At 38.2% G+C, this 27,595-nt stretch overlaps 1 protein-coding gene and 1 long non-coding RNA gene across 3 annotated transcripts in view; both read left to right on the top strand.

Moving 5' to 3' along the window:
- Positions 1-1,576: 1,576 nt before the first annotated feature.
- LOC125246167 lies at positions 1,577-3,264 on the top strand. The gene is made up of 2 exons (XR_007179759.1): positions 1,577-2,055; positions 2,322-3,264. It is a non-coding gene; the product is annotated as an uncharacterized LOC125246167 (long non-coding RNA).
- Positions 3,265-8,341: 5,077 nt separating this feature from the next.
- Positions 8,342-27,595, top strand: part of rap1b (RAP1B, member of RAS oncogene family) — a 70,730-nt gene continuing 51,476 nt past the window's right edge. The window contains exons 1-2 of one of the 2 annotated variants that reach the window (XM_048157139.1): positions 8,362-8,491; positions 14,234-14,290. The gene's annotated coding sequence lies outside the window, so the exon portion shown is untranslated. Of the gene's footprint in view, positions 8,492-14,233; positions 14,291-27,595 lie in introns of both variants that reach the window. The other variant, XM_048157138.1, reaches the window with a different exon arrangement.

Below are 27,595 nucleotides of genomic sequence, written 5' to 3'. Positions count from 1 at the left end.
GTGTGTGTGTGTGTGTGTGTGTGTGTGTGTGTCAGACCCCCATCATGTCTATTAAAATGTTACTTATTTTTATTTTTTTATTATTATTATTATTATTGCACTATATAAACTGTGAAGTTTTCCTGATTAACTGCAATACATTATATTACTATTTATTCATCTCCCCTTACAAAAATGACTGTATAAGAATGCATTGCCGTGGCACTTGATGATACTAGTCAATTACCATGTTCAGGTACTATGGTAATTACATGGTATTGCCTTTGTACATGTCCAAAAAACTTTCTTGGTACACTATTTTATTCTCCCCCTAGCGACCATGCATGCCATTTAGAAATCACCAATTATTTCTCTTTCCACCAGGAGAGGGCTGCATAGACCATTTAATTTTTGATCTTCTTCATTGCGCAATTGCCCATTTGGCATTACCCTCTGTGTGCAATTCTTAAGCCCAACGAAATATTTAATCAGTCATCAACTGTTCATTTTTACACAATAGAATTATTATAAACATAATTAAACTAACTATTGCCAGCTGTAATAATACAAATCATGGGTTCAAAGATTAGTAACTTTCACGTTTCTCACATTTTCACTGGTACTTTCTGATGACTCATGAAGAACATCCTGTTTCATTGTAATAACCAATGAGTTCATGGTAATAACTGACTGATGTTCATAAAACGTGGAAACAACCGTTTTATAGTTCTTCTCTTTTAATAGATTAAGTCTAAGAATTCTTTCTGCTGATTCATATAAAGGCTATTTTAATTGCATTCTGACTTCAGCGAATCGGTTCTTGAGAAGTTTCTTGAGAACAATTCAGCGATCCTTTTACGTTCTGACGCAATTACGTCTTCACGCCTTGCCTGCCATCTCAGCCTGATAATACATGTTTTAAAAGATTCCAGAGAAGCCATAGAGGTGTTTATTACGTTACTGTAAGGAGAGTTGTTTCATGCATCTTAGCTCATAAAACCATAATGTCACTTAAGATATGTGCTACTAAAACTGTCAAAACCCTGCTGAAAAATCCAGCTAAAACCAGCCTAAGTTGGTTAGCTGGTCTTAGCTGGTCAAGCTGGTCTCCATGCCTGGGTTAGCTGGTCTTAGCTAGTTTTAGCTGGTCTCCCAGCCTGGGTTAGTTGGTCAAGCTGGTCTCCCAGCCTGGGTTAGCTGGTCTTATCTGGTTTTAGCTGGTCTCCCAGCTTGGCTTAGCTGGTCAAGCTGGTCTCCCACCCTGGGTTAGCTGGTCTTAGCTGGTCAAGCCTGTCTCCCAGCCTGGGTTAGCTGGTCTTAGCTGGTTTTAGCTGGTCTCCCAGCTTGGCTTAGCTGGTCAAGCCAGTCTCCCAGCCTGGGTTAGCTGGTCGTAGCTGGTTTTAGCTGGTCTCACAGCCTGGCTTAGCTGGTCAAGCTGGTCTCCCAGCCTGGGTTAGCTGGCCTTAGCTGGTTTTAGCTGGTCTCCCAGCTTGGCTTAGCTGGTCAAGCTGGTCTCCCAGCCTGGGTTAGCTGGTCCTAGCTGGTTTTAGCTGGTCTCCCAGCCTGTCTTAGCTGGTTTAAGCAGGAAGTGGCTGGTTTTAGCTGGTCAAGCTAAAACCAACCTGACCAGTTTAGGCTGGTTTTAGCTGTATTTTTCAGCCGGGAATTTCCTGTACGTTTCATTTACATTATCTTTTTGCTTTTAAAGTAACATATGCTGAATTCGGAACCACATAATAGGCTACTACTCATACTACCTTTATCACATATTTCTGTGGCAGAAATAGTGAGAGCAGTATGCTAGTATGCGTTTCAGAATTCAGCATGAGCCTACTTTTTTTTTACACAATAAGTAGTCGGTGAGCTTTTGTTTTGAGAACCGCTGAGCTCGGACGGGAAAATCGGAGTGATTCATTGAAAAGATCCGATTCAAAAGAACAGTTCTTTCACATCGCGGGAATTTCTACAAGTTGGAAACTCCCACCGTGTGGAGGGATTTGTGATGTCGTGATATATAAAAAGGAAATCGGCACACGTTGGCTGACACAGCTGTAAGCAGGACCAACATTCCTCCTGGTAAGAAAGGCGAACATATTTACTTTTGTCTTGAGTATTTTGTCTGTTATTTTGGGCGTTTTGTCTTGCATCTTAAAGTAACATTAAGGAAGTGTTATATCCTTTGTTCAACAAAACGATATTTTAAGGCGAAATTGTATGTGTATCAACAAAATACACAAGTTTATTAGGCTATTAAATAATAGTATTCTTAAGATGATAATTATTATTTACTTCCGGTATTGATGGAAGCGTGGCTAATGTGTGCTGCTGTTGTTTTTTTTAAGGACATCCCAGTACTGGACATCCGTAGTGAATCATGTCTGGAATCGGCTTTCTGAAGATATACTTCATCGGAACTGCATTTTCTCTTCTGGTGGCTTTGTTTGGACTGGTTGATTCAGTCGGGGGCCTAATGTTTCCTCAAGGATCCTACTGTGCAGACGACAGCTGGACAGAGAAACATCCCCCCGTGTCTCCATCTCGGACTGCTGCTGCTGCCAACAACAAACGCATCGGGTCGAGATGATCTGGATCTTCTCCACCGCCATCGGTGACCAGTCTTTAATTGCACTAGGAGAAATAATTAAGGTTACTGACCTACTAAAACCTAAAATTGGAATTGTTTCCTCCATTACACTACTGTGAGCTGTGTGAATCATGTGAAATATGAGACCATATGAAGAACACCGATGATGGCTTCTGGTACTACAGATATGAGATGCAAAATCTTCACCTTTTTTACTTGTTATTCTGGTTTCTGCAAAGAACTTGTCTGACTTTATGAAAAACTCTTAAGGCAGTAAAAAGAGGGATTGAAAGCTTAATAGCTACTACAAACATGATACATGAACATGCTGGACTGCTGTAAAATATTGAAATCCCATGTGATCAAAATTATTAGTATGTTTTTATTGTTTGCTCCTTTTACACTGTTTATATGACTACATTTGTAACACCTAGACTGTTAAAATCGTTGTTGGTTTTTTTTCACTTTGAGAAATTGAGGCATTAGGCTGCAGGATTTGGTTTTATTTTGTTTTTTAAAACTTGCACTTTTTTCTTTTTCTTGCATTGTGGGTTGAGGGTCTGAAAGATATGAGCAGCCAAACAAAATTGTTACTGAAACTATCTGTTTTATATGCAACTGAATAAAAATATGTACGTTAACACTCTTTATCACTGTAGCATGCTGGTTTTATGCATTAAAGGTTTGATAAACTTTTTAAATTTTTGACTGGGGAAATTTCCATTTGCCAAGTTCTTCATACATATATACACACACACACAATTTCAATAGGGTTTTGTGACCATAATTCTAAAACTACACAAAGTAGGTGAAGCTTTTTTTATATATATTTACTGAAACAAACTGACCATGTGAAAACCTATTAGTGAGATCAATGGAGATGGCTGGAGTGAAAGTGAAACGTCTGCGAAACCAAGGTTGAAACTGGCAAAAAACCTTGACGTAGGCTATTGTTACTGAGCAATATGATATAGCCAAGCCTTCCTAGAAAGCCACAGCCCCACTTTCTTGTTAAGAGTTTTTTTTTTCTTTTCCTCCTAATCTGTCTTGTACTTTTTCTTAAACACAGTAGTGTGAGATTACTCGTATAGCTTTTGTTTAGTTAGATTTGTCATCTACTTTAAAGTGTTTCACATTTTTTTTGTGAGGATGTTCCCGTTAATCTTTTTAGTTCGTACAAGCTGAGTCATGGCATCATGAAAAGCTAAAGAACTTCCTGTTCCAATGACTCCTTTAGCAAAGATACTTGGTATTGTGTAAATTGATAAGAATGTGAAATGAACATTGTAATGGTGTATTTACTATTACTATACTAAAAGTGACAGATAGAAAAAATATTATATGCATTATTTTCTAACCTTGAAATATTTTTTCAAATAAGTTTTTATTACGTGAAATAGCTTCAATCACACAAATCAAAAGATAGGGAGGGAGAAGGGAAGGGAGTTGCCTTATGGCAATGCTGTACCATAATGGAAAATTGTCACAAAAAAAAAGTAGTTTTTCTATAAAATTATGATTTTCTTTTCTATTTAAATGCACTTTTTTTTTTTTTTTTTTAGAAATTGATAGATTGGAACTCATGCAAACCAAAAATATGTAGATCCCTATAATTTAATCCCTATCATTCAGTTAACTCATCCTCACTCTCATCGAAGAGCTAACTCTGCACTCTTCCTATTGCCCTTTCAGTAAAATATTGCTGTATTCATTTTCTGAAAAGAACAAATAATTTTGTTATTTATACATAAATACAACTATACTACAATAAACACTTCAAATAAATAAATAACTGCAATCATATTGTTAATGCTACTATCTATAAAAAAATCCCAATGGGGAAATACAGTACTTCAGTTCCACTGTGGTACAGTGTTGCCATATGGAAACATTGATAATTTACAGCAAAACTATGTTAGACAAAGTTGATATGTGAATAAAAATATCTAATTTACTATTCAAAGATGCTGAAAAAAACCCTTGTGAAGAGATGTTTAGAAATGAGGTTAAAAGAGCAATTTGTGGAGCACTTCAACAGGTGCGAGGGTGACAGTGGGAAAGGGTTTTGGAGGGACATTCAAATGTCATTAGACTTAAAAACAGCACATCTTTGGCTACCTTGAGGCCTGCCCTTTTAATCTCCATTGTGCAATATATTGTATTTTTTTTCTGATTAATAAGGAAATTAGTAGAAATTAATTCAATGCCTTACCATAAAGGGTTAAGAACCCTCCAAGAGCTTAGTTGTTAAAATATCTACTATATGTAATGACAATGCCCTTTTAGTACCCACAAGAAAATATGGCAACATACAAGCCCATCAGACTACATCTGAAATCGCATATAGGGTAGGTGCTTATTTTGAATAAGTACTTACTTTGTGAGCACTAAAAAAGTATGTTCTAGTATGAATATGCCTGCATCTGAAATCGCATACTTGAGTAGGTACTTACTTAATTACTTCATCACTGCTTGAAAAATTTCCTTATGTTCTATAGTATGAGTGTGTGTCGTATGAATGTAATCTGGACGTACTACATTTGCCATGTTGTCATTATCACATGACCTACAAGCATCAGTTATGTTGCTTCACCTCCATTCACAAATCCTCTCCCATGGCCTCATGGGATAGTAAAGTGTCCATCGTATGCACACTTCAGAATCTCACCAGAAATAGTAGATCATCAGGGTACTTTTTGCCTACCCTTTTATGAATACTGTGAAGTCTGACATACCTCTTTTGTCACTGTTTTCACCAGTAGGGAAGTATGTAATTTTGGATGCAGCCCAGGTATTACACACTTACCTAATTGTAATGTAGATTTGCATAGTAGATATGCTTGTAGGCTATGTGGAGCAACAGCGCTCTCTTTTGGATAAGACATGAACAGAAGTGTACAACACACACACACACACACACACACACACACACACACACACATCTGGTTCACTATCCATGTAGGGACTCTCCATAGACGTAATGGTTTTTATACTGTACAAACTGTATATTCTCTCCCCCTACACTAACCCTACTCCTAAACCTACCCATCACTGCTGGCTGGTCCACACAATGTAGGTGATCTCGGGTTTTAGCACTTGAATGACAACAACAAAGAATCCAATGGCTTCTAATTGTCATGGAGAAACTTTGAATGTCCACCCTGACAGGAAGACTAAGAATAGCAAGTGCTTGAGTTTCCACCCAACCTCATAGACAGGAGTTCCTCTATAGAGGCTATTAAGACTTAGTCACTCATAAAGGGGATGATAATCTCAATACTACTCACTTATTGTTATTACTTTAATATACATAATACTTCAATATGCAATATAACAATATGAACCATACATTGCTTGGAAAAAGATGATCTTTATTGTCCACTCACATGGAAAATTAACTTTGGCCCCTCCCCCCAAGATGGAAAATTACACAATTACAAAAACATGACAGAACTATTCGTGGATACAGACATTCACACTCTTGCTTTTGTTCCATGAGATTTGAGAATGAGATTTGAGCATGTAAAAATTTGCATCTAACCAACATTTGTGTTCATTTTTGCATGTTAAATAGTTTGGATGTTTCTGATAAGTCTTTTAAACATTTTAAATACTGAAATTTGCCTTAATTTTTTACAGACTTTACAGTTTTGAATGCAAATGTATAGCTCATGTTCCTCTTTTCCATATTTATCTCTGTTTACTGGAATTGCACATAAATTGTCACACATTGTACACATTCTAGTTGTTGCCTTTAAAGATACATTAATAATTTTTTTATTATTTCATTTTATTATTTAATTAATAAAAATGAAGCTGCGGTCACATTTTCCCCTAAATAGTCCAATCCATTAAACAGACTGTACTTCTATCCTTCGCAGCCTCATTTTCATCTGTGTTAACATTAAATGGTGTATTTGTCTCAACACCCACACACTTTCACAATTCTGACGGCGAGTATATACATCTCATTCCTCTTTTCTCAGTTTAGTTCAGTGGTTCAGTCTCATATGATGTTCTTCCTTTCACCCAGTCATCTAAATGCTAGTGGCGACATACTAATGTTGTCTCGTCTATCAGTTGCCTTGTTTATGAGACCAGCACACTGGTCACTGATCCGCATCTAAGGACCCCACGGATGGAACACATCTCACCCCTCATGTAGCTTAGGGCCACATGACTGCTGGCAGAGGGGAGGGGTGGTAGTCCACAGCAGGGAGTGGGCCTGCATTCCTGATGCCAGAGAGCATACTTGGCATTCCTGGCTTCTCCTAGTTGCTCTCAATGAGCCATTTGACTGGCGCTGAGGATTTTTTCCCTCCAGAGTGGCAGAGTCAGCCTCTGACGGATGAGAGTTGCTGCTCGGGGAGAATAGGAGACCATTCATGCCATACTGGGACTAGAATGATGCCATTGAAATGTAGCATGCACCATGCACCAAAATGTTTAAAAGTGTCATGTCTCGATTCACCGTGATTTGGGTTGTTTTGGGATATAACCATGAAATAATTACTAAACTATTGCATAAACATGTAGAAACACTAAAAAAAAAGTATAAGATCTATATTTGGATGCAATCTCTTGAATTTTCCAATTTTATTTTTCACAAAATGTGTTTTCCCATTCCTTGCCACTCCATTATGTTTTTAAAAAATATAATAAGAAATCTAGCATTCGCTGAAATGAATCCAGATGGCATTGGTATCACTAATTATTTTCTTTTTTACTACATTTTGCATAAATTTAAGTCTCACCCTGCCAGGACATAATAGCATTTTTTCTTTAATAAAATATGTTTATATAATTATTATTATTAAAACGTTATTTTCCCCAGACTTCATTTAGATTATTCTAACAAAAATAATAATAAATGTTAAAAAATGCTAACAAAAAATAATATTAAATATAGGACTTATATAATAAAATAAAAATAAAGATAGCTTAAAAAAAAAAAAAAAAAAAAAAAAAAAATATATATATATATATATATGCTAATAAAAATAATGTTATATATAATATACATATATCTATCTATATCTATATATACACGACACATATATAAAAATTATTTTTATTATTATTATTATTAAAACATTATTTTCCCCAGACTTCATATAAATTATTCTAACAAAAAATAAATGTTAAAAAATGCTAATAAAAAATAATGTTAAATATAGGACTTATATAATAAAAATAAATATAGCTTAAAATATTTACATTTATGCTAATAAAAATAATGTATATATATATATATATATATATATATATATATATGTATTATTATTAAAACGTTATTTTCCCCACACTTCATATAAATTATTCGTAAAAAAATAAATGTTAAAAATGCTAATAAAAAATATATAATAAGCCCATTTCATAAAAATAATTTAAAAAAAAGTATTTGGTGAAATGAATCCAGATGGCATTGATATCAATAATTGTTTTATTACATTTTGCATAAATATTTTTAAGTCTCACCTAATATATATAGGTATATCATGGTAAGGCGACCGTGTTTTCTGGACATATACCATAGCATTTTTTAAATACCTTGAAAAAACCTGGTACAGGCTACATCCAAGTAGCATGATATTACCATCGGACACAATCACATACCAAACTACCATGGTACACCCCCCGTAGGCTACTTTAGAATTCTTTCCCTATCTCGTACTGTAAGTACTGTACATGTCTATCAACACTGTCATTTCCATGTGCCACATTTAGCAGCGCTCGTTCTCCGTGCTTTAAACAGCTCCGTTTCCCGTTACGCTCAATTGTAGGCAGAGCTCAGGAGAGTATGGTGCTGAAACCGAGGCTGTAACGTCATTCTCCACTCTAAACCTCACCCACCCTCCCAGAGGCGAGCAGCTCTTTCACAGGCACAGGCGCAGACGGACTGACTGGCTGGAGCTGTAGCGGATTGCTGTAAGTATCGCATTTGCGCGATATTCTATGGCATTACAGTAGCAAGTGTATTACGCGGGAACTGTGAGGGGATTATGATGTCACAGTTTGATTAATACATTGTAGCGGCTGAACGGCGGAATGTTACAAGGCTGCAAAGCAGACCGGCACAGGGTTTGCGGAAGAGCAGCTCAGATGTCTAGAATATGGCGGAGCTGGAGTGAAACAATTCAACTCCTTAGATTTACCAGACTCCGCTTTATGGCGAGAATAACCGCTGGGAAGTTTGTGTAGAAGCGCGCCGAGGTTAGCGGTGCTGTATTGCCTGAAGAATGGCGTTTTTTGTTGTTTCATGCTCACGGCACTGTGGAAGTTATAGCGGAAATGGAAAAGTTGTACGAATGAGTAGTTTAACGAAGCACAGATTATCAGCTTCCAACCGTCAAAGTAACATTTTTCGACATGGTTTACGTAAAGATATGAGTAAGGAGTGTCAGGCATTGTTATAAAAAGGCACATTTAGCGCTTCTAGTGCAGTCTTTCCTTCTAGATTTGACTGATTACCGGCCCCGCCTAGTTCTGTTCTGTTCTTCAGTCGAGGGAGATGACTAGTTCATTCAAGAAGAAATGGAGAAAATGAGACTCGATTATCTTTCACGTTGGACTGACTGTCAGATCACGGAGGAATACTTTGGACTGGTGCTTTTCAGGGTCACGGAAAGAATTATTAAAAACAGTCATGCTGCATTCCACTTCATAGACCAGAAAACACCACAGGGCCCTTATAGACTCCTAGTTGGATGTGACATTTTGAATATTGTGCTTTGAGAAGAGATATGAGACTGAAGTCTCTCAAAGAGGTTGTTAAAGAAGATCCTGTTGCTTCTCCATGCATTTTTAATGGCTTGATCTTTAATGATGGGGCTCTTGTCAAATTATATCAGCCTTTCTCCAAAGGTGTCTGCTCTGAGGTGGCTTTGTGTCTGCTAGATGTCACCACGTCAAATAAATAACTAAAATATGCCAGCTTCCACCTCAGCAAATCTGTATCTGATGCTGCTTTGCTTCTGTGTAAAGAAATGCAGCATCAATGCAGCCTTAAGGTGCGGCCACATTTACTGTTGTTCAGTGAATTTTTGTGGGCAAAGTACAGTGATTTTAAAAGGAATCTGTGTGATCAGGATTTTCACGTGAGGGTTTCCTACATAGATTTTACTACTTATGTTCTGGTAACTCGAATTCGCCGCACTGACCAACAGTGTCAATGGACTTTTTTGCCCATAAAATTGTATGGAAAATTTGCCGAAATCGTATTTTTTTGCATTTGCATTTTTGTTTAAATTCATTTATGCCACCTCTGTTTTGTGTAATTTGTGTAAATGCACCTTTTTTGTGGAATAAATGCAGCTTCTGTGCCGCCTTTCCAGTGTAAAATGGCTCTATTTGTGGAACTTATGTGACAAATTGTGCAACCACTAACTGTGTACATACCATTTCCTGTTTTCGAGCAAACACTTGTCATTCCCAATCATGGAAAAGTAGACGGCAATATATCTGTCACTGCCCAAGGCAGATAAGTGTATGGCACCCTTACATTTCCTGTGTCAAAACTGTGTTGTCAGTTCACTAACTTTGTGTGAAAATTGAGTTCATATATTTGGTATTGCCTCATTTTTGTCATTTCTACTTATGTCATCCTAATATACGTATTTTTTTTGGTAATTTATACATAATTTTTATGTGTCAGAATTGTCAAATTGATATACCAAGGTTGTTACCATACCAACTTTTTTGGAGTGCTGGGTCACGACGACCTCACCCTACTGGGGTCTGACCCCGATCCTGTCCCTCCTAGAGCGAGAGGAAGGAAATCCCCGTGATAGTGTGTCCTCTTGGGCACAGAGGAATGCCGGTCTGTAGGCTCTGTTGAAAATAACAAAATGAAGCGATGGACTTCCTTTCAAAGAAGGCCGCCCACTGTTTGAACACCCTTTAAAAACCTGGGTTCAGTCCTGGAAGAAACTTCTTTAGATAGTGCCACGTCTACTTTGATGTGTCGTTTTCAGGTGTACCGCTTTCGTGTAGTTCCTAGTTGTTTTGTATAATTATAGTCTTGATTGTTGCGGTTGACAGTGTGGTTCTTGTTTTGAGCTGTATCAGAACTTCCCAGCAGCACTCTTGTGGGAGTCAAACCGTATGCAAACAAACACAAGGTCTGTCAGGGAAGCAAATATCTCTGTCTTTGTAAATGGCAGTTCTAATACAGCTGTCGGGACTGATTCCTCTGGAGGGCCGTGTCAGAATAACTAGCCTGCTAGTCTGAATTACGCTTGGTATTTGTCTAGTGTCACTGTATTACGGGGCTGTAACCCGTATATGTTTAGATTAATGGTTGATTATGGGTTTTTCCCATTTCGGATCCTACATTTTGAGTCCCTCATATTGAATATTGAGTATTGCGAATAGCTACGACGTGAGTAAGCTGTGTGGTTTCCCACCGAGGCTTTGACATTTGACTAGGAAACTGAATAGCGTTTTGGGTAATGAGATGACAAAACATTAACTGCCAGCTGTCGGTAACCGTTTGAGACGTTTAGAGGAACCAACTGAGCAGAAAGGAAAGGAGATGTTCTGGAGAGGAAGAGCATGACAGTGCGGGAAAAAGAAGGCTGTTGGCGTCCCTCAGTGAATTGGACCACTTCCTCTTTAGGCCAAAGGGCCTCATGAAATCTGGTGGCCCTGTCATGCCTTCCTTCCTCCTTTTAAGTCATGTGATTGCCGTGCGAGACTGAGCGAGGGTAAAGATAGCTGATGCATGCATTGGGTTTGGTTCAGACACTTTAATTTTTTTTTTTTTTTTTTTTTTTTAATAGTTCAGTATCAACTGGCTCTCAGTGTAGAAAACAGAACTGGCTCTCAGGCAGTTTCCAAGGGTTACTGAGCTAATGTGGTGTAGCTCAGCTTGACGCTCACGTTTTCTAACGCTAATCCCAAAGCAATTCCACAATCTTTTCCCACACATCTTTGTCCTCATTTAGGCGTGTAAGCCATGACTGATGACTGTGGCAGCGATTTGTGACTTGCAGGATTGGGACCTTTTTTGAGTCTATGATTCAGAAATAGACATTACAACGAAGCTTATGATCGAATTTAATATTTGTTATTGGTTTTTTTGGGGGTTTTTTATGTGCACAGCCGTTCAAAAATTTGGGGTCTCTCTCTCTCTCTCTCTCTCTCTCTGTGTTTGTGTGTGTGTATTACAAAAGATTTCTATTTTAAATATATGCTGTTCTTTTGAACTTTCTATTCATCAAAGAATCTTGAAAAATATTAAATATTAAAGGGTTAGTTCACTCAAAAATGAAAATTCTGTCATTAATTACTCACCCTCATGTCGTTCCACACCAGTAAGACCTTCGTTAATCTTCGGAACACAAATGAAGATATTTTTGATGAAATCCAAGAGGGTTTTTTTTTTTTTATCCCCAATAGAAAGCAATGAAATTACCACATTCAAGGTCCAGAAAAGTAGTAAAAACATCATTAAAATAGTCAATGAGACTACAGTGGTTCAACCTTAATGTTGTGTAGCGACGAGAATACTTTTTGTGCACAAAAACAAAACAAAAATAGCGACTTTATTCAACAAATGTGTGTGATGTTGACACAAGGAGCCAGCCAATACTGAGCCGGCGTTCGGACGTAAACACGGAAGCGTTGAACTGCGTTCTCTATGTCAGCTGCATATGAGACTGACAAGGGAGAGATGAATTTGTTAAATAAAGTCATTATTTTTGCTTTATTTTTGCACACAAAAAGTATTTGTTAGTTAAAAGGAGTGTTTTTAGCATTGAAATGTACAGTTTGAAAAAACTCAGAGAACTGATTACAAGCTCTGGTGACATTTGTAGTATTGAAGGTTAAATTTGAGAAATGTCATTGACGCCAATAGCCTCGTGGGCAGCACGCCGACATATAGCACAGTTACACTTCGGGTCTCCCAAGTTCGAGTCCCGGCTCGTGGACCTTTCCTGATTTCATCCCCCTCTCTCTCCAATTCGCTTCCTGCCAACTTAGTGTCCTGTCATAATAAAGGCAAAAATGCTAAAAATAAATCTTTAAAAAAAAGAGAGAGAGAGAGAGAGAGAGAGAGAGAGAGTCTTGTCACAAGGTCAATAAATAACAGCCTAAAAATTAAATATCAAGAAATGAAGAAAAGCATACAAATATTAAAAATGTTAGATTATTTTTATGTTAGATCTATCAAACCCCTTATGATGACCTCTTCTGTTATAGGCTGAGATCAGATTTAGAAATGGTTTAAGCAACAAGTTCACGAAGCGGATTTGCTCATTTGTCTGCCGAGTATAATGTGTGTGTAAATGCATCCCTGGGGTCTATATGCTGTAGTCAGTCAGACGTCAGATGCCCTGCATGTGTTGACATTTGACACTAGAGGTTGGGCTGAGTTCTCATTGATCTCGTCTCCCGTTGTTCCTTTTCCTTCCATAATCTGCCTCCCGACTCGTTGTTTTCCAGTCTCTAAGCGGCTTATTGGTTCTAGCAATAGAAATAGTGTTATTGCCTTAGTCTTAGTGACAATGTTTTGACAGGGGATGTTTGACACCCCTGCCCTTTGAGCCAGTGTTCGTAATTGTTCTGGGCATCAGTTGCCTTGTAGTTTAGTGTAACCACATCAGAAGTGGGGGGAAAAAGCTGCTTCCACGGTAATGCCATGCAGTGCAGATCTTTTTGTGTTTGTTTACGTATTAAAAGAATAGTTTGCAGTTTTCATTTAGTCACCTAAAGCTGTATGGCTTCTTCCTTGAAACACAAACGGAGATGTTTTGCAGGATGTTCAGGCTGCTCTTTTGTGAATGGTGACCAAAAATGACAAAATGGTCACTCAAAAAATGAGAAAAAGTAACGTCATACCAAGTTTGATGTCAATGATGAGAAATGTTATTGGTTTTTATTGAATATTGAATTTGCGCATATTCAAATTGCATAAATTGGATTTGACAGCTACGACGGAGTGCAACATTTTCAGTGAATAACTATTTAAATTTCAGTCTGTTCTAGGGCTGCACAATTAATTCAAATTTGTAATCGTGATTACGATTACAGATGCCACGATTTTGTAATCATTCAAAGGCACAATTACAAAGAAGTGTGTTTAGAGCATGTTACGTTGTGAGAGGCGAATCACAACTACTTCAGAGTATAAAAGGTCTAACCCAGCAAAAAAGGAACTACCAGTGACTCAAGTGTACGCTGATTGGTTGAACGAACGTGAAACACCAACACCTGCCATTTTTAAAAAGCCATGTACACAGCCTATATATTTACTCCATGAACTAACTCTACAAACATTGAAAAAAAAAAGGTAATACTTTTTCATATACTGTCTACTTTCTTTGTATAACAATGCCATCAAAATAAGTCACAACAACAAGTGCAGTTTGTCACTTCAGAGTTCCTACTGGCGGCGCGAATGCAACCAGGAAAATGGCCATAGGGTACATTTGTTCTCGGGGAACCACCCTGGTGGCTAGTTCCTATAACTAACTTCCTAGATCATTTTTGAAGCGTGACATCCCTGGTTCGCCATTCTTTTTTTATTGTATGGAAAAGAGCAGCATATGGACATCATGCATAACATCTCTTTTTTTCTTTGGTCTGTGAAAGAAAAAAATCGTTTTTGGAATGAGATTAGGGTGAGTAAATGGTGACAGAATTTTCATTTTCTGTTTCTGTGAACAGAAATTGAGACCGCACTGGTTTGAGAGGATGTGAGAAAAAGAACAAATGTTCACTTCGGTAAGTCATTTTAGATGCTTTCTCAGCAGAACCCCCAACGATTCGTCGCATCAAAAGGAAACGCCTGATTGTGAAACCATGATTGCTACTCCCATGTTTGTCACTCATTCTCTTTGACAACCTGTAACCTAGGTGAGTTGATTGACTTGCAAATAACATGTTGGGATTCAACGTGGATTTTGACAGGGCCACTAAAAACGACATCATTCACCAAAACAAAAGCCTTTTCTATCAGTTACAGGATCTTTTCAAGTTGTTTTTAATGCTGCTGTAGCTCAGATCAAAAGGTTTAGCATGCTAGATTTTTAAGCCCTTACATGGGCTTGATCATCATCATCATCATCAGTGTTGTCTCATTCATAATGATTGCTCATAATAAGCCTTTTGTGTATTAGGTCTGATAGATAATTTGACACGATTAGATTTCTTTTGAACCGGTTGAAAAACACTTAATGGCAAACAGTGAGCCAGACTGCTCAAAGTTCAGCCTCTGATAGATGCTATGTCATTGTATCCTTTATTTCAGTCTGCCTCTGATGTAATGGCCCTTGTGTTTGTTCGTAGAGATGATTGCATGGTTTCATTGAGATTTGAGTTTGAAAAAGTTGTGTTAAAAACACAACAAATACGGTGTTTGTTTTCAGCCCTGCTGTGGTTTGTGTTAATTACAGACAAGAGACCAGTTTATGTAGTCATTACCACTAGACTGTGTTGCTTTGACACAGATTTTCTGCAGGCTATGAGTTGCTATGCTAAATTTGCCTGAGCTTTGATAGCGAGTCTGTAGTCAGCTGCTAGCTGAGGTGCTAATAACTTTGCTGGCTGGTTATTGGCTCCATCCTGACTAAAACAGCACCTTTGACTTTCTCAAGTCTGGCGTATCTCTCACTTGTAGCCTCTACTGGGGTTCGAATCCGCATGGGGTTGTTTCACTTTGTGGGGGACGCTTGTGGGCATTTTTCCTGACTGGTTCTAAATGCCATGAAACATTCATTTATCTTTCATAAACTTGTGGGCATGTGACTTACTATTGCTGTCACTGTCATATCTTTCATAAAGATCACATCTTAAACATGTAAAGAAAGACAGATATTGACAGCAGACAGCACTGATATTTAAATTCTGTTTGATCGTTATTTCTATTTTATGGCCGATATTAAAATTCTTTATTATTTTGTCTAAATAAATAAATAAAACACAAACTAAAATCAGTTATTTAAATGCTACGAGTGAGTTTAGGCAAATAGAATATTACAAAACTCCAGTAGGAAAAATATTAAATTATTGGTGTTTTTAACAATTAACTTTGAGTAGATGTAAACACTTTATCCTGTGTTGACCAAATGAAACTCAAAATTTAAAACAGAAATAGGAGTTGTAATATAACATGACAATGTTGGTGACTAAATATCGGTCGATTAATTGGTTCACTAATAGTAAAAATGTATTTTAGACCTTTGTGCTTAGAATTTTCCTAAACATCTTAGGGGTAATTTGCTTGCTTTTCCATTATTTTTTTTATGTAAACATGTGCTAGATAGACTTGTTTGACCGTTGCACTTAAAGGTGCTAAAGAGGATCTTTTCGTCGACTGAGAAACCAAAGACTGTTACTGAGTTTTTGAAATGAGCGCATGAGTAAGAACAACCCCCCTCCTTCGAAGGAACGCCTCCCAAAACTCGTAAACACGAGTATTGGAACACGAGTGTTTACCACCGGCATTCGCTGTGTTGTGTTAGTGGATTCATTATGTCGGACTCACCGCAGGTAACTCATAATCTGCAGTTGTTACTCCTGTCTCCTGACAAAAACATTGCATGCGACGCCTGTAGAGTGTGGAAAGTTACTGGAGCGCGCAGCCGCTCGTCTCTCACAAGGAACGTCATGGCAGTGATTGACAAGCCAGAGGGCCAATCGTTTACACGATGATCGCGTAAACGATTGGCTGATGTTTTTAAGGCCCTACCTCGTGCACAGATGATGTATATTAATATTATTCCTTTCAGTGTACCTAATAAATAGTCTTTTATCAGTTAATAAAGACAGTTTCAAGTAATATTGCAAAAATGTATAAAACAAAACATCCTCTTTAGCACCTTTAATGTCTTTTTCAGCATCTCGTGCATGACATGGCATTCTAAAAAACGCGCCTCAAGAGCTTGCTTTTTTTTTTCTTTTCTTTCGTTCCACTGACCTCCATCTTGTGTTTTTTTTAAATGCATTCTGTGTAAATGGTTCCTTTGAAGTCCGTGAGTCATTGTCTTCTGTTGCAGATTTTACTAGAAATGTTGCAAGTTAGCCTAAATGTTTAAACGGACATCAAAATGCGCATTAAGTTTGTGTGTTACCACTTACTGAGAGAAGTGACTCCTGCTGAAAAACCTGCAAAAGCTTCAAGAGTTTGTTTTATTTATGGCACTGTAGTAAAGAGATTTTGCACAAAAGAACCCACTGCAGAGAAAAAAGATGATAACAGACCGTATGATCGCCTGACGGTTTTTGTCTGGGCACTTGTTTTCAGGGACATGGGAAACACTTAGATGGAACTTGCAACACAAAGCCCAGCTTAAAGGATTCCAAGGACCCCTTAATCACAGTGGATTTTGACTGGTTTCTCTGCATTTATGTTGCTTATGGCAGTTTAGTGAGGCCTTACACATGAGTAGGAGACCAGATCTAAGTCAGGGTCAGAGATCAGGCTTTGGGCCTCCTGTGTTTATAGGGTTACAGGTCATGGTAGAGACCCATAGAGACATGTATACACAACCTCGTTAAAGTAATAGATTGTGGGAAATTTAAAATGCGGTAAGGAAGGGGTTGAAGAATTCCCGTGTTGAAGGCTGGTTTTATAGAGTCTTCATAGAGTTCTCAGCTAACTACAACCCTTTTAAGAGAGTAAATTAAAGCATTCAAGTCACAGACACATGATACCATTAGGGAAGTAGTCAGAAGTCATCATATTTTCAATTCTGGAGAAGCTAATGGCACAGAAATTACACACTTTGCTTTTAAAGAGTAGGTAGAGAAAAGGAGAACACAGGATATTGAGAAGTTTTAGGTAGATTTAAGAAGCAGCTTCATTAAAAATGTGACTTTTCATGCCGCAAAACTCGACGCATTGTAATGTCCGTAGATATTCAGTTTGTATTCCTTGTGATCCCAACTGGATTGCAAATTTGCTTTGCGATAGAAGCACTTTCACAAACTGACTTCACTGAATCCAGTTTATTTTAAATGCATTTTATTTGATTTTTTTTTATATATTATTTTTATTTTATTTCAACAATATAAAAGGTATTTAAAGAAATATCTAAAATTGTTTCCTTTGAAATGTGGGCTTGATTATAGATATCCTTGAAGCCATACACTTGTAGATTTGTTATTTGGCTAATCCAGTCTGCTATTCTGATTTGTAGCTGTCGGCTCAGGCCAGTTTTTGTTTTGTGTGTCTTTCTAAATAGATGTCCTTAAACAGCTCTGTGGATTTTAAATTAATCCCAGCAGCTTCAGATAGACTCAGGGACTGTTTAGTGCACTACTGTGGAGCTCTCATGTATCATCCGCGTGTGCGTGACCCATTCATGTGTATATGAGTGTCTCTGTTTGCGCATTTGCACATCTTTTGAACGGCAATCTCTTTTATGTTTTAAGTTGCATTTTTTTCCAGCTCCAATGAGTAGCACGCTCATCTCTCAGGGGATGTGCACGCGCACGTATATTTGCATACCAGACTTAGCCTATTTGTACGATGCCGCACGCCGCGATTTACCTCCCGCTTACCACTCTTGTCGAAATATCAGTTGACTTTTCTATGGAGTGACGTTCAGACTCCCTCCGATGAATCCCGTGGGAGAACGTGGTGCTTCTCTCCACACTCCTCAGAATAGCAAAGCTAACCACCCCTGCAGATCCCAGCAGTCTGTTCAGCTCCGAGAAAAGAAAACGCCAGGCACCAGCAGGCACCAGCAATCCCGGCAGGCTGACTGTCTTTCCTCTGCTGTCCTCCTAATACCATTTGCACTGGAATGGACTCATTTACTTTGTTTGCTTAAAAACATCGTTTTTCTTAGCTTGATTTATTCAAACAGAAAGCAATTAGCAATAGTTTAATTATTCATCTTCCTGGGACCATAAATGGAATTGATTTGGACCTGCATTTTGACCATAATTAGCTTAATGATTGCTGTTTATTACTGCACTTCAGTTTGCAAAAGCTGATGCATGACTTTCTTTTTTGAATAGGGATTTCCCTCTGGGTGTGGATTTTTACTGATGTTTGTAGCCTCCATTAAAACTGAAAGGAACACTTTTAAATGTTCCTCAGTCTCAGTTTTTTGAATATCATTTAGCTATTCGACAAACAAACTGTTGCTGGCCACGTGCAACAATGACTTTAAGGCAAATCATAAGTCGCCTACTCTAGCACCCACTTACACTGTAAAATAGAATTGTTGGTTTAACTCAAAAAGAGTAAGTTACCTGGTTGCCTTAATTTTGAGTTCTTTGAAATTAAAAATTTGAGTTAATACAATAAAGGCGATTGGTTAAATCAACAGAAACTCAAAATATTGTGTTATCTGAGCCACATTAATTATCTAAGTTGATTTGACAAAAGAAAAAATGTTGTGATGATAAATCATGAAAACATTTTTTACAGTGTACCTGTCTTTCAGCAAGGACATGTTACGACATCTAACAGTCAAGCTACAGTTTATCTTATAAAGAGCTTCTCCCACTTTTCTGCTGATGTGGATCCTCTAATCACATCTCTTGGTTTGTTGTAAATGGTACAAAATTGCAGCCAATTTTAGTTTATTGATTGCTCAACGCTTAACTGAGCACACTGCAGACTCAAAATTTCCAAATTAACCTTACTAATAGTTTCCCCTAGCTTCAGACATTTTATGTACAAAGCTGTCTAAAAAAAATGACCATGATGGGACATATTGCGATCAAGTAGCTCCTCCCTCAAATCAGACTCCCATTCTGATTGGTTATTTAACACTGTATCTTCTCAGTCTGTCTTTAGTAATAAGTAGTGCATAATTGATTAGGTTGTTTTTTATAAACGTTTGGAACATGCTTCTTTTGTTACTTTGTCAAAACATATTGGTAAAAGCACACATATTGGAGTTCATTTTCACTAGTTGAGTGTGGAAATCCCCATAAGTTCCTATATATAGTTTTTAAAACTTTCTCACAGTCATTGAGCAAGAAATATTGGTTCCAGTATTTTCAATAGGCTCATTGAGAAAAATGTGAATCTACTCCAAAAGCATACCTTCACATACAATTCATTGCAGATTTCAGCTGAAATGAACACCAGTGGCAGTAAGCTAATGCATTTTTATGTTAGTATCACATAACCAGATTCTGATGTGGGAAACTTGCTCTGTAACTCACCTGGTACAGCAATGCCCTTGCGATGTGGAGCACTCAGGTACAAGTCCTATGAAGTTGAAATTAAGTGGCACATAGACTTTAAAGGTGGGGTAAGTAGATATTCAAAAACGCTGTTGATATTTGAAATCAACCAAACAAACCCACCCCTCTCTTCATTGCTCCGCCTCCAAAACTCACCCTCCAATCCTAACCACCCTGCTCTAAATCGGTCGTGAACCCCGGCCCGTTCGCTGCTGGCGAGGCGAGTGCACTAACAATAACGCTAAGCACCGCATTCTCTAGCGGTCGTCAGTGCGCAGTAGTTTACCTACACAACTCTCACTATCTGGCCACCGTTACACATGCAATGCGAGTGGATGTCTGTTTATCACAGCTGACGCTCAACAAAATACTTCATGAAAAATAAAGCGCAGATGATGAACGAACAACAAGGAAGCACAAAAAATGAATGTACAGTGAACAACAGTACATACAAATAAGAGTTTGCTGTTAGTCGCCAACAGCACAGGCAATCAATGACACTCAAACCCAGTGTTACTCACATGTGAAGCGGAATCAAAGCAGCCTCCACGTCTGTTTTCAGGCCTTCCCGCTTAGCTCTCTCCAGCGCTGGAAAGCGTTTCTAATATTAACACGGGTCCTAAAGCGCTTGCCCAGTCATAAACCTTCATTCCAGTGATATTCTTTTGAGCTTTTTGTATCGTCTCTCGTCTCTCTTTCTGCAGTTTTTTTTTTTTTCTTCAAATCTCCCTCTTGCTCGTTCTTTCACCTCGACCGTCATATGCCCCTTAATGCTGATTGGTTACACATTTGTTGTTGGTTTCAGCCGGACTAACTTCCAAACAGTGTTGTTGAAAATCTACTTACTCCACCTTTAAAGGTGCTCTAAGCGATTTTAGGCCAAAACATTTTTTGTCACATACAGCAAACATCTCCTCACTGTCCGCTAGCTGCCTGTCCCCTGAACACACTGTAAAAAAAACGCAGTCTCTGTAGTCGCCACAAGCTCCAAAAACGGCAACAAAATCAAAATGGTGCAGCCTGGACCACGAATTATAATAAACACGCTCCAGCCAATAACCGACAAGAATGATTTTAAATGCGCGTTCATGACTGTTTCAGGAAGCACGGATGGGAGGGGGAGGAGGAGGCGGAGGGAGGGTCTAGCTAGCCTCTGTTTTGTTTGACAACACTTCGAACGTCAACAGGAAGTTACTCCACCCAGGATCACTTAGAGCACCTTTAAGCTAGCTATATTGGCATTGCTGTCTAAGCAAATGTGCTTTTATCCCATGTTGGCTTTTAACAATATTGTTTAGGTTTCTTGTAGGTGGTACGTTATTTTTTTTTTTTTTTTCAAATGCGTTAGAGCATTAACCTTTTAGCACCAACCAGCTGACATTTCATTTTTGAATTGCCAAGATACGTACAACAATCAACTTGGCAGATTTACATTCATTTGTTGGATAAAACTGACCATGCTTTTAGATCCACTCACTGGACATTTAATTTTGAAAGTGGAATGAAAGTGAAGAAGAAATGTTGCAGAAATGTCGCAACAGACTTATTAATACTGAGCCTGGGTTGAATTTTTTTTTTTACTGCTATCTAAAATGGCTTTCAGGTGGTCTGGATCATTTTTTGTTTTGTTCAATAAATTGATTTTTCTTTTTGCTGCTCTGCCTCCAAGTTGAGACTCTCATAGTTCAGCAGTATCTTTTCTTTTTTTTCTTCTTGAAACAGGCAGTCAGGGTAGAATTAAAGTTCAATCCTCTTCATCTGCCTTGGACAGTATCTTTTCATCATCTTGCACAGTGGGTGTTCACTTAATCAGAGTGGCAAGAAATGTCACTGCAGAATGTCAGTCTTCTGAAATGGGGAGGGCGTTTTATGTCTTTTGAGATCAGTGGGCGTGGCCTGAGAGCTTGGGAGGGTGTGGTCTGTGCTTCGATACAGGGTGGGCGTGTTCATAGATAAGGTGGGTGTGGTCTACATTCTTAATATTACATATCCTCATCACAGCTGTAGTGATGTGTTTATCTATGGAAACTGTTCATTTTGTGAGGCATTACAGCATTATGTGCTGACGGTTTAAGCAGTTAAAACAGTTTGCCCTTCCTCTAGAGAGGAAACTGATGTTCATACTAGGAGCGAAGTGCCATATTTACAACTCTCCGTCCAGTACTTGATTCGAATACAAGCTCTTAGATGTCTGACAGACGTCTTAATTTGTATCTAGGGACTCGATGATACTAGTCAGCTAAAATGCAGATTAAATTTTAATAAATAGCTTATGGCTTGATGTTGGTATTTTTGGATAGACTTCAAGGGATTGTTTACCCAAAAATTCATATTCTGCTATTATTTACTCGCCTTCATGTTGTTCCAAACCCATATGACTTTCCTTTTACAGCACAAAAGTAGATGTTTCCATGTGCTGAATGAGGACTGAAGCTGTGGAGCTTCAAATGACTTTTAAGATACTTATTCCAAAATTTCCGCAGCTGTACAATAGCTTTGTGCGAGGAACAGACCAAACCTTTTTTTTTGTATTTTTTTTTTTTGTACTTCCACATTTTCAAACTAGCCTGCCATAATGCATGACAAATAACAGCGTTTGGCATCATTTACCTAAAACTTGATGCGACTTCAAAATTTTGAGATTTGAGTGCATAGCAACTTCAATAAAGTCATCTGGTGAACATTCCTGCATTTCTTTATATTGCAAAAAAATGTCAGAAACATTAAAAATTGCAAAATCAGGTTTTACCAGTATCATGCAGTCCTAGTTCTATGTTAACGGCCCCTCATTGTATGCAAAAAAGCAGTGTGTACATTCTTGTAAACTTCTCTTTTTGTGTTTCATGGAAGTAAGTCAGTCATACAGGTTGAAGGGGTGTATATAGTGACAAAATGTTGATTTTTGGGATGAACTGTCTCTTTAAAATAAATAAATAAACTTAAAGGGAGAAATGTGTGAAACGCAAGCTAATGTATGAAGCCTCCATTAGCCCGAGCATTTCATTTGAAACTTAAAGAGACTAATTTGAGGGCTGACATTAAAAACTCATTAATGTCTTTCTCTCTCATCCACAAGCATATAAACACGCCACATACGCACCATCTTGCATCATTTGTGTTGCCATTATAGCATGTCAGTCCGCCAAGAGCATATCACTTACTGAGTTCATCTCATTTCTGAGTGGATTCAGGTTTCAGGGTTCTAGATACAAGAGCAGATGAGTGATCAGTGCTCACGAGAGCTCTCTTATGCAAAGAACCTAGAGATGCTGGCAGTGAATCAGCGCCTGTCTCATGTGCGGTCATGTCCCCTCTGATGACATCACCTTCGGGAGTCGTGCATGCACACGCTCGGCTATGTTTGGCATTCTGCTCACACACGCATACCCATGTATGTCAGAAAGATTAAAGAAAAAGGAACAGAACGGTGCACAGTAATAATGTGCTAGTGTTCCCTGTTTATACTCCATCACACATTGTCTTTGTCTCCCTGTCTCTGTGTCCTCCGTCTTCGGTCACACACTCTTTAGGTCAGTGTGTTAGACAACCTGGCCTGCTGCCAGGGGCAGTTTGTGAGGTAAGGACTCATAGATCTGCTCTCGCAGTCTGGAATGGGAAAAATAAACACAATAACCACAATCTAACTCCCCCACTTCTTTCGCTACTGTGTCAATTTCTTTACTAACCAGAGTATTGCAGACTATTCTGTTCTTGCACAGGCATTTTAAGGGAAGGTTAATGGAAAATGGATGTTCCTTGGTTTTTTTTGTCCCTCCTCCTTTTTTTTTAAAAGTAATATGTGGGTTCAGTCTACAAGTCTGCCCAGACCATTTATGGATTTTATTTCCCCTCCAAATTTCTGATATTTAAATTCTGTCTGATACAGATAAGCCAAGATTTATTTTTAAGTTATGGCCAATAAGCAATGAAATGGCTGATATAAAAATTCTTAATTAAAATAAGAAATAAATCACAAAAAAGTACAGATGACAACATTGTCAAAACAATCCCCTTCACATCGATCTGTGGAAGCTGCTAAAAATTCTGTATTATTCATGCCAGGCCAGTAGTTGGCGATGTCACTTTGTAAAGAAACACTACGTGCCTATAGACTGAACACGTAATATGCATGTGCATGACGTCACCGTTTTCACAAATTCGTGTTTTTGTACTTTACACAGAGACGAAAACGGTATCATTTTCAAAAACTTGCACTTTTAACACTTTTCAAAAGTTTGTGTTTGTGCCCCAAAAACTTGCCTGGCAAGGCCAGACTGATATATCTTCTACAAGATATATCAGTCTGGTCAGTCCGCCCTCCGTCGCGATTTGAGTCAACTCCAAAATGTACCGTGCAATCAGATTTGTTTATTTCAGTGACGCTGTAGTGCGGCGAAAGTCCCTTCAATATCAACAAAGACTGCGCACGGAAGACCCGAGAGTTTGTTCTATTCAGCCGTGAATTCAGTTTTAAATGACCAAAAACACATTAATTATTTACTTTTCGCTGTTGACTCTCTTGTCGCTTTGCTAATGTCATATCCGCCCTTCTCTGATTGGTTTACTCCGCTTCCTGTTTGCTCGGATTTGCTCCGCCCTAGAAATCGAATTGATTCAATGGCCGACCAGACTCATCCGCTGGTACAGTGGTGAGGCTGGATTTTCCAGGCAACCCAAAAACGCCTTTGTCATGTAAATGAACAGCCAAAATGCATAAAAAGTTTTCTGTTATTAGTTGAAAACAGTGTTGTGTAAATGGCCCCTAAGATTGACCTACAGAATGTGCAGTACAGGTTAGCCAAACATACCGTATGGTTGTTTTCATATAGATGTCTTAAGGATACAGTAGAAAAACAGGCCATTTAAAGGGTTAGTTCACCCAAAAATGAAATTTCTGTCATTAAGTACTCACCCTCATGTCGTCCCAAACCCATAAGACCTTTGTTTGTCTTCAGAACACAAATTAAGATATAAGACATCGTTAAAACTGTTGACATGACTGCAGTGGTTCAACCTTATTATTATGAAGCGACAAGAATACTTTTTGTGCGCAAAAACAAAACAAAAATAATGATTTTATTCAACAAATACTGGTACAATATTTTCCTTGCAGAGCTCAGTATTGGCTGGCTCCCGTCAGCATCAAACGCATGCGGCCAATACTGAGCCGCCGTTCGGATGTAAACACTGAAGTTCTGCAACGAAAATAGCATAGCAGTAGGGCTGGGCGATATATCGCATGCGATTGTCACGTGCATTTCATCAGTAAAGCCGGTTCCCTGATTACGGCTAAATCGCCATCACCTGCTTTCAAATGGAGCGGCATTTAATAGACAGAACCGTAGATCACTGACAAGCTATGCAATATCGCGTTCATATCGCAGATGAATCGCCTTCGATAATGAACGCGTTATTGCACAGCTTGTCAGTGAACTACGGCTCTGTCTATTAAATGCCGCTCCATTTGAAAGCAGGTGATGGCGATTTAGCCGTAATCAGGGAACCAGCTTTACTGACGAAATGCGCGTGACAATCGCATGCGATATATCTCCCAGCCCTACATAGCAGTATGACAGGGTACAAATTTGTTGAATAAAGTTATTTTTGTTTTGTTTTTGCACACAAAAAGTATTCTCGTCGCTTCATAATATTAAGGTTGAACCACTGCAGTCACGTTGACTGTTTTAACAATGTCTTTAGTAGCTTTCTGGACCTCAAAAGGTGCAGTGTTGCCGCCTTTGTGTGGCTCACCCTCAGACTTCATCAAAAATATCTTAATTTGTGTTCTGAAGACAAACATGAGGGTGAGTAATTAATGACAGAAATTTCATTTTTGGGTGAACTAATCCTTTCAAACAGGGTCAGAAAGAGTTTAAAATCAGGTAAAACTAAATTAATTCTGTTATTTGTCTCAGAAACCTTGGACTTCAGAGAAAAAGAATTGCTACCCTTTTAAGACACACTCATGGGAAACTCAGTTTCTCTAATGCTTTTCTACAATTGCTTGAGGCAGAATGGAGCCCAATGTGGAGATGAACCATAAAAGCTGCCCGTTGATTGCAGACGCATTATCTGATGTGTGCTTTGGATTTGGACTGCCAACATCACACATCAGTGACTGTGAGTTTCCTTATAAAGACACAAGACAGCGGTTGCATGGGGCCGCCCCTTGATTCTGAGAGGGCGCAGCTTGTGGTTTATTAGGCGCAGCTATCTGGTTTCCGTCGCTGCAGGGAGGCCTGGGAGATGGAAGGGCCTGCTGCCTAATCACAACCAGCAAGAGCTTCCTGGCACCCCTCATTCACGTCAAAAAAACGTGCCATGCAACTTCTCCTGTCAAGCTCAGATGAAGCCCTTAAATCGACCTCAGACCAGCTGCTGCTTTCCCCGCCCTCTGTTGATTAAGTGTGTATGTGTGTGTGTTTAGTTTCTTACGCCAAACCACTACCTTCTTTTTGTTCTCCTGCATTTGGTCGTCAGGAGTGCAAGAACAAATTCTGTAGTGGGTGTATATGACATGTGTGTCTCACATCTGGCTTCCCCATGCTTTTGGTTAGGGGCTTAAAGAAGGGGCCTGAAATGTAATGCAAGTATTTCTCAGCCTGAAAATCTGTACTGTTACAAGCTTGTTGTATTGAATATAGTCTCACAAAATAATCCGGCCTTTTTGGGTGTTTGTGCATAAACAATAAGGATGTAAAGGATGTGATTATTATTATTTTTTTAATATAAGACGTTATAACTTTTTGGTTTCTGTGTGATTACTAAAAAGAAAATTTCTATTGAATTTAATTAGCATGAGAAGCAATGCAAAGGCTTCAGTGCCAAAAGCATGTACTAATGTAAGATTAAGTCCATAAAGTGTGGCTATTTCATTATTTAATTAATTATTGCATATTTGTCATGAGTTCAGTGCATGTCCTGTGCATTTTAAGGAATTTTGAGATACATAAAATTGTTTGTTTGCAATATAATTTACTTCGATTTTGACTGCATTAGGACATAAATCATATTCTAAAGCATACTGGTGTAAATAAAAGTGTGAGTGTGTGACAAGTATGCTTTATTTTAGTTTTTAAATTACATAAATTTATAAATTTTATTTAAATAATCCACACAAAGCCAGTATTTATTTTGTATTCATTCTTTAACACGTTAACCATAAAATAAATTATTTTAATTGATTGATAGCCCTAATTAGTGCACATGACATTCTAAAACGGATAATGCATCTGTATGTTCCTTTTTTGTTTTTGAATAATTTATGAAACAATCACTAATGATTATATTCATCTTCTTAAGAATGCAGCGAACACAGCCTTATTGTAGGGCTGTTCCAGTGATCTTTAATAGGTACTCTGCTGTACTGTTGATGCCCAGACTTGTTAGTCGTGAGCATTGACTTGCTGATGACTGCATGCAAGTCAGCTGTGGCAGCACATCTTCAGGCTCTCTATCTAGGATGAGTGTAAAACATCTGAACGAAGACATTTTCCCTCTAGAGATCGTGTAGAGACATGAACATCTCTAAAGTGAATGGCAAAGTTCAGATATTCTTTATTTGTTTGCTGTGATGTGTTATATAGAGCTATAAAATCTGAAAAAATGGGACACGGGCATGGAAGTGGAACTCACTAAATATGCATACTTTTTTAAATTGTTGGAAGATGTGATGTTTTTTACATTTTCTTTTTATTTTTATTAGGCCTAAAAGTAAATTGGAGCCTTTTCCGTTCTTGATCCTAGTTCTGTTCCCTTGTTGTTCTGGAGGTGGAATTAGTAATGGAATTGGAGTCAGTAACATGGAGAGTGTTTGCATTTTTCCACATTTTAAAGTTATGATGTAACAGAAGTAGCTTCTGTATTTTGAGATATCGAAAA

Source organism: Megalobrama amblycephala, linkage group LG14 (genome assembly GCF_018812025.1).
Source record: "Megalobrama amblycephala isolate DHTTF-2021 linkage group LG14, ASM1881202v1, whole genome shotgun sequence".
NCBI lineage: Eukaryota > Metazoa > Chordata > Actinopteri > Cypriniformes > Xenocyprididae > Megalobrama > Megalobrama amblycephala.
This window is presented reverse-complemented; position numbering and strand designations above follow the sequence as displayed.